This window comes from Lynx canadensis, chromosome D3 (genome assembly GCF_007474595.2).
Source record: "Lynx canadensis isolate LIC74 chromosome D3, mLynCan4.pri.v2, whole genome shotgun sequence".
Classification (NCBI taxonomy): Eukaryota; Metazoa; Chordata; class Mammalia; order Carnivora; family Felidae; genus Lynx; species Lynx canadensis.
The window spans coordinates 56201589-56207588 of NC_044314.2; positions in this window are offsets into that span (position 1 = coordinate 56201589).

Consider the following 6000-nt stretch of genomic DNA (forward strand, 5'->3'; position numbering starts at 1 on the left):
AACACAACATACCTTGGTAGCCTCACAGGTTTTTTTCATGGCATGTGTAAAAGATAAACGAGCCTGATAGAAAATGTGAAATGCGACAGTACGTTAACGCCTCGTTAGATTTCTTTGGGAACAGAAGAGGCAGAAAAAGCTTGAGCAGACCCTGGAGGGAGCAAGAACAGCATTTCCACAGCCAGGCGGCCCTGGCTCTTGGGTTTTCTCACAGTTAGAGGCTCCGCGGTTGGCGTTTCTAGCCCTTCCCCATGCAACACTGCCCTGGGGGAGGGACGGGTGCCTGCCTCCGCCTCCGCGTCCCACAGATGAACCCCCGAGAGACTGGACTCAGCGCCACTTTCTAGAACTTCAGTTTGCAAACAGGTAAACTCATGCTAGTGTCAAGGTCACGATCAAGCCTATTTCTTGTGTGTCTGAAGGGTGTCAAAGAGTTCAAGCCCAAAAGCTTTCACTACAGAGGAAAGGAAATGATGATCAGGAAAAGTCTATAGAGCATTCCTTAGAACACAGGAGACGGGGTCTCTACCTCCGCTGCAGATAGATGGCACATGGCAATAGCAGCCTTCGCTTCTGCCTTCGGCTTCATTCATTCTTAACATTACAAATCACTAAGCTCTTGATTAGAGACCAACTGGGGAGGTTTTCTCTAATAAGTGGGTTCATTTTTGCACATTCAGATTTCCCCCTGCAGCCTGCGTTTTCTACCGTTTTCCATGTACACTATCAAAGGCAGATTGTATGTCTTATAAAATAATTGAGGTCTGAGATGAGAAACGGGTGTGTTGGCAGGCCTGAGAGCAGATCAAAGCTGAGCTAGGAAAGGGCTTTACAGAGAGGGCTCCGTCAGTGGAGAAGCCAAGGAAAGATGACATCTAAATTTGCCCTGTGTTCCCCAAACGGATCCTAAATGTCCACAGGTATGTCTCTCCTGTTACTTCTTAGAATCCACAAGCTCTGTGAGAGAAGAGATTTGTCCTGCTGGAAACTTACTGGAAACTGGTAGGAGCTCACGTCTGGTCTCCTTTCAGAATTAGTTGTGATGTGGGCCGCTGTGAGTACCCAGCAGGAAAGAAGGAACACAGACAAGGAAGTGGTTTTCAAGAATAAAGAAACGCGAGAGTCCCAAGATTAGTGCTCCGGTGACAGGTCTCTGATGGATCCACAAAGCATTTTCTGTTTTTTTTTTTTTTTTTTTTTTTAATTAAAAAAAATGTTAATGTTTGTTTTTGAGAGAGAGAGAGAGAGTGCGTGACTTGGTGGGGTGGGGGGCGGGTGGCAGGCAGAGAAGGGGAGACACAGAATCTGAAGCAGGCTCCAGGCTCTGAGCTGTCAGCACAGAGCTGAATGCAGGGCTCAAACCCCTGGACCGCGAGATCATGGTTGAGATGTATAGTAATTTAGATTGGGCATTCAGGGAAGGCCACCAAGGAGTGTCATGTGTGTGGAGAACTAAGACTGAAAAAAAAGGTGACCATTTGAAAGCATTCTTACTGAGAGAAAAGAATGAAGGGACGTGTCCTTACTAGCCTATAATTTAGTTAGATCTCATCCAGAAATCGTTAGTGACCAATGCAAGGCAAGAGAGTAAACCTCTAATGCTGGGGTCTTTAGAAGAAAATGACCACTGTGGAGAAAAAAAGGAGTTAAGGAATACCTCACGGATGTGGAGCCCACCCCAGGCCTGGAAGAGATTTGGATATGTGGGTAAGTGGAGTGAAGGCTTGCAGCTGGGCAGGGGAGCAGTAATGGGCATGATCCCTCTGATAGGTGCCGGGACCAGGGAGTAGGGGCCGAGAGGCCATTGGTAGACATGCCAAGACGCTTGCGACAGGAAGGGGCCTCTTCCATGTATCATCTGTGGAGCGGTAGCAGCAGCACCTTGCTTGCTAGAAATGGCAAAATCTCGGGCTCCGTCTCAAACCTACTGAATCAGAATGTGCGTTTTCACAAGATGCCCAGATGATTTCCTACGCACATCAAACTTTGCGGGACCCTGCTCTGGTCCAGACCTCCCACTTTAGGGATGAGGGACCAGATCCCCATCTTTGCCCGTGTGTGTGCATACGTGAGTGACACAGAGAGAATTTTGCTTTTAACTGATATTTTCAAATAATGAACCCAGAGGTGTATAACATCTGTGGCCAGATATGCATTTCTTACCGTAGGGCAGCCAGCATGGTGTTTTAGCTCACACTGAAGAGGAAATTAGACTCCATCACATTTCAGGTGTATGCATCTGTGTAAAAAACCACTTTGGTTGGGGCGCCTGGGTGGCGCAGTCGGTTAAGCGTCTGACTTCAGCCAGGTCACGATCTCACGGTCCGTGAGTTCGAGCCCCGCGTCAGGCTCTGGGCTGATGGCTCGGAGCCTGGAGCCTGTTTCCGATTCTGTGTCTCCCTCTCTCTCTGCCCCTCCCCCGTTCATGCTCTGTCTCTGTCTGTCCCAAAAATAAATAAAAACGTTGAAAAAAAAAATTTAAAACCACTTTGGTGGATTTGAGTCCTGGATCCGGCTTTGTAAAAGGCCAAATTACTCTGTTTTTGGATTACCTGTTGCTACTCGAGTAACTTGGCCCCTTCTGGCCATGTGATATGGAGCAAGTTACTTAAGTGTCTGGATGTAATTGTATTGTCTGTAAAGGGTGATTTATAACTCCTCTCTTTTCAGGTAGCTGTGAGCGAGAGACGAGATCATCGGTGGCACTTTAGAGGAGTAGTTGTGAGGAAGAGGCGCTCTGGTCCCATTACCTCTGCTACCCCAGAAAGTGCCCCTAAGTGAACATGTAGAAGCAAAATAGGAGTACTTGCTACCTCAGTGTTCCTTGTCACACCCTATGACTCTCCCTAAGCATATTCTGTGCCGAAATTTTGGAGCCGCCACTGTAGGGCTTTCTTGGGATACAGGCAGCCAGGCTTGTGCTGCTGTATTCAGATGTTAGCGGTCGTGATCGTAACGGCGAATAGTTACAGAGTCCTTATCATGTGTCGGGTACTGAGCTGGGTACTGGAGATGCGACGGAGGGTAAAGGCTACCTATGAAGTTTGGGTCAGATCCACAAGAGACAGGGAGATGTTTCTCAAATTGCTTTGTATTCTACATGGCAGTGGCTTTCTGGCCTCCACTCTGTCAGCCCCTTCCCTTCTTTTAAAAATTTTTTTTCATTATTATGTTTATTTATTTTGTGTGAGAGAGAGAGAGACAGAGTGTGAGCGGGGGAGGGGCAGAGAGATGGGGGGACACAGAATCCGAAGCAAGGCTCCAGGCTCTGAGCTGTCATCACAGAGCCCGACGTGAGGCTTGGGCCCATGAGTGTGAGATCATGACCTGAGTCGAAGTCGGATGCTCAACCGACTGAGCCATGCAGGCGCCCCACCCCCTTCCCTTCTGAGCTCCTAGGTAATTATGTTTTGAAGTAAGCGTGGGTTTCCTCAGTCCCCCAGCCATGCCGTTGTGACCATTGGGTGAGTCCCACAATGTGCTCCACTATTAGGAATTTGGGTAGCGGGCCTCTCTGAGCCTCACAAGTCTCTGGCATCCCCACCGCTGAGTTACTGAACATGGAATCTTAATGGTCGGGGCTCAAGATCCTTAGGAGTCAGAGGGCCACATGGAGAATTAAATCTCACGTCTGAAGAGGGTGCCACCCGATTATTTTTTTTTTTTGACACATATCTTTCAGATGACCTCATCGTAACATCTACAATGCATTTTTATTCTTCGAGGTATTAAGAGTCATAGCAAAAGAGAAAACCGAATCACCCAGGTTACCATCACAAAGCGAACATATGTCTAAATACATAAAACCAGTAAATCGGCACTAATAGCATATTTGTACCTGATGGAACTTTCCTGATCTTATGAGAACCACAAAAGACATGTTAAATGATTAAAATGGGCTCAAAAGAACTTTAATGTAAGTTTTCTGTCTGACGGTGAAAATCATGCAACAGTTTTTACACTAAATTTAGTTTTGAATTTCTGTAAAGTCTTACTGATAACTCTCTAAGCTGGCTTCTTTATACTGAAGAAGATTGAAGTATCATTACCTTAGGAAAGCATCACAAATATTTTTCTGTCAAGAAAGATGCCAACATCACTTCTTGACAGGCACAGTAAACTGATTACACAGCTTTTTACAGAGGTGAAATATTGGTATGGTATGTTGGAAAATGATACGTAGAAAAAGCAGAGATAATGTTTCAGAATATACCTGATTTTTATTATTTTCCAAAGCCGCTTTCTCCAAAGATCAGGGTTTGGCTACAGAAAGGTGGGTGGAGTTCTGAGTACTTACAGCAAATTGTATAAGAGCTTAATATATTCACCTCACAAAAGTGAGAAGGCTTTGTCACACATTTCCTTTAAATTCCTCCCAATCACTTAAAACTTCTGGCTTTGATGACATTAATATTAATGACATGATAGAAAATTTTGATATCAATCAGTGTTAAAGCTCCATTTCCCCCCTACAGCCCCCCCCCCCATGAAATTATGTTTTTCCCATTTACAGAGATAAATATATTATGATGAAGACTGAGCATCTGACCCAAGGGAGGGGAATTAGAAGAGACGGTAATTTGCAGCCATCACTCTAAGAGCCCGCACATTAGAATGTATGTTTAATGGCTTACTTTAGAAGTCTTAGATTTCAGAGACAATCTGCCAGGTCCTTCTGTAAGCCCTGAGGGAATTTCTGCAGGGTGTCTGCTAACGCAGAGGGCACTGGGGAGGGGCAGTGGTTGGGGGGGTGGGGGGCGAGAGCACTGCTTCTCAGCTGGGAGGAAGTTAAAAGGCTCCAGGACTTCATCAATGGAACCAGCTCTCTGATTATCTGGGCCCGTCTCCACTGGCATGTGGAGACATCAAAAGTCGCTGTAGTCTTCCAGCTCTGAGCAAGATGGCTTCTAAACCACCACAAAATGGTAATTATCGTCCTCTTTTCCTGGGTGATGCTTCACCTCGCAAGGTGAGGTGGAGACTGAGAATGTCCTATTTATACAAAGGATGTAGAAAGTCAACTAGATAATTTGATTCCCTCTTTGTGTTTGCAGCCATAAAAATCTCAAGGGCATGTTGCATAACCTCTTGGACACAATACATATTAATGCGCTATTTAAATGATGCATAATGTTGAATAGTTGGTATTGAATGATGTGATTTGAAGGGAGTACTAGATGGCTTTGAAAGATTCCTTCTTGTCTTCCGATCCCTCATATTCTTGCTTAAGGCCATAGAAATTGGAGACAGGTCCTTTACGTAATGTCAATAGGCCACTGTGCTTTCTACTTCTCTTGTGTAATCAGGAACATCGTTTTGTACAAAACAGTAACATTAAAATGTCCCAAAACATCGAGAAGCTATTGAGTTTGGCTTTCTACTGCTCTGCACTTTGCCTCACTTGGATTAGTGACTCGCAAACTTCTTCAGGAGGTGGCATATTTGAAAATCTCAGAGCTCTTCTTGGGAACATTTTGAGATACCGAACTTAAAATAAAGATGATTTTGGATTGCATCACAAATCCTCTAACATAGATTCTCACATAGAAATATAGCAAGCAGCAAATATTTTCAGGAATTTCTTAGGGAAGAAAACCTTGAAACTAGGAACCCTTGTGTGATAACATCCTAAAAACTGGAAAAGAACACACTCGTTTATTTGAGCCAGGGGACAACTTGACCTAGTTATGGACCAGTATTCTTCAAGAATATAATTTTTCAGAGATGCTCTTAGCTATCATCATGGTTGGCCAACCCAGGATCTTTGTCTTTGGAACTTATTTTTGCTTTTGCCACTTAACATGTTGACCTTCAGGATCACACAGCAAACACCTACCTGCTTATTCTCTCTCTGTTCTGGCCTCTTTCAGCAACACAGCTTTTCAGGTTTCTCTAGCTCATTAATTACCTTGTTTCTCTGGACAATGCCCCAGAGGTATCAGCTGGCACTTTTCCCCAGTTGAACCTCGTATTTTTCACCCTAGCACGTTTTCCTTATCC